General features: G+C 27.3%; 2 pseudogenes; both read right to left on the bottom strand.

Annotated features, from left to right (window-relative positions):
* LOC129618358 (large subunit ribosomal RNA) overlaps positions 1-1,461 on the bottom strand; it is a 4,018-nt pseudogene extending 2,557 nt beyond the window's left edge.
* A 290-nt stretch (positions 1,462-1,751) lies between these two features.
* LOC129618356 (5.8S ribosomal RNA) lies at positions 1,752-1,935 on the bottom strand (annotated as a pseudogene).
* Positions 1,936-2,500: the final 565 nt, after the last annotated feature.

The following is a 2,500-nucleotide window of genomic DNA, read 5'->3' as shown; positions in this document are numbered from 1 at the left end:
TGCTGTTTTAAGCAAGCAACGCCTTTCATGGTATCTGCATGAGTTGTTAATTTAGGCACCGTAACGTCACGTTTGGTTCATCCCACAGCGCCAGTTCTGCTTACCAAAAGTGGCCCACTGGGCACAATATATCATAACCTAAAACTTCATTCAAGAAAGTTTAGGTTCTTACCCATTTAAAGTTTGAGAATAGGTTAAGGTCGTTTCGGCCCTAAGGCCTCTAATCATTCGCTTTACCAGATAAGATTATTTTATATAATATTTTTATGCACCAGCTATCCTGAGGGAAACTTCGGTGGGAACCAGCTACTAGATAGTTCGATAGGTCTTTCGCCCCTATACCCAATTCTGACAATCGATTTGCACGTCAGAACTGTTTCGGTCTTCCATCAGGGTTTCCCCTGACTTCTACCTGATCAGGTATAGTTCACCATCTTTCGGGTCACAGCATATATGCTCAAGGTACGTTCTAGTTAGAGGTATAAAAAATAATTAAAAATTATTTATATACATAACTATATAGAACGCCCCAGGATTGATATTATATATATAAAATTATATATATAATTTAATCCCATATTAACAGTTAAGTTAATTACGCCTTTAGATTTTATTTAAAATAAATTCTAATGACTTGCACACATGTTAGACTCCTTGGTCCGTGTTTCAAGACGGGTCCCGAAGGTATCCTAAATCTATAGCATTGCTAATCATATTAATGCATATAATAATTATATTAATATATAAATTAATATAATATTATAAAATTATAATAATATATAATTTACGCATTATATTGATTTTTTATCTGTCAATTATTTATCCGATAATATTTAAATTATATTATATAGAAAATAAATTTTCATATATAAAATAAACTTTTTAAATATATCTTATGATAAATATATATTTATTAACAGATTGCAATGTCCATATATGAAAAAATTGCACACCATCATTATTATATAATTATATAATATTTATAATGTTGAATTTTTCATATTTCATGGATGTTTAGGTTCATCGGGCTTAACCTCTAAACAGTTTCACGTACTATTTAACTCTCTATTCAGAGTTCTTTTCAACTTTCCCTCACGGTACTTGTTTGCTATCGGTCTCATGGTTATATTTAGTTTTAGATGGAGTTTACCACCCACTTAGTGCTGCACTATCAAGCAACACGACTCTTTGGAAATATCTTCTAATAATCATTAACGTCATACGGGCCTAGCACCCTCTATGGGTAAATGGCCTCGTTTAAGAAGGACTTAGACTGTTAATTTCTCATATTAGAATATAGATATTCCATACACTACATCGGATATTTGTATAAACAAAATCCTTTAGTGCTGAACTAGTTTCTTTTCGCTCGCCGCTACTAAGAAAATCCTAGTTAGTTTCTTTTCCTCCCCTAACTAATATGCTTAAATTCAGGGGGTAGTCTCATATGAGTTGAGGTTGTTTTTAAGAATATTTTTAATTTTTCTTTTTAGTTGAAAACTAAATATATATAAGTTACTGTATTGTTTATATTATAAATAATATAATTTTATATAAGTTTTCCTCTTTAATGTATTAATACTAATTTATTAATACTAGGATATACTTATTTTTTTATTATATTTTATAATATAAGTAAAATATATATAATTGAATTTTAATATTATGGTATTCCTACCAGTAATATATCATGTGCTATAAATAATATAATTTAAAATTATATTATAAGCAACTTTATTAAATTATTCTTACAACCCTCAACCATATGTAGTCCATGCAGTATTAAATTTTTTAATAAATTTATATACTCTGTAGCATGGACTGCAATATGCGTTCAAAATGTCGATGTTCATGTGTCCTGCAGTTCACACGATGACGCACAGTTAGCTACGTTCTTCATCGACCCATGAGCCAAGTGATCCACCGTTTAGAGTTTTATAAAATTTTTTTTTTATTTTCGTCAGATATATATCGATAATATATATACATTCTAAAACATATTAAAATATATAAATAATATAATCTATGTGCTGCGAATGTCTCTAACTTTCCTTTTATCCGTATCCCAACTGTTTTATACAAGAAAAGTTATTACCATAATATATGGACAACAACGTAAGAATATATTTTTATATATTTTCTATATTATAAATGATCGTATATTGTTTTATTTAAAATACTTCCATATTATATAATTAATATAATGATTTTTATTTTTTTTATATTATATTATTTCAGGGGGGATACACTTTGATACTATTAATGTTATATATTTGCAATAAATATATAACAGTATCAGATACATATATTTATTAAAATATACATATCGTATCCAATAAAGGTCGAATAAATGATATAATCATTAATTCTAGAGTTTCATGGACATTTTGACACCTCTTCGTTTTAAAAATCATTATTTAATATATAAAATTTCCATATTTATAAATATAATATAGATATTTATAATATTTTATTATATTAGAATATAATCTCATTATTA

The sequence above is a fragment of the Condylostylus longicornis genome, unplaced genomic scaffold (assembly GCF_029603195.1).
Source record: "Condylostylus longicornis isolate FDR11 unplaced genomic scaffold, ASM2960319v2 ptg000834l, whole genome shotgun sequence".
Taxonomy (NCBI): Eukaryota; Metazoa; Arthropoda; class Insecta; order Diptera; family Dolichopodidae; genus Condylostylus; species Condylostylus longicornis.
The sequence above is the reverse complement of the archived record's forward strand: the minus strand, read 5'-3'. Positions and strand labels throughout refer to the sequence as shown.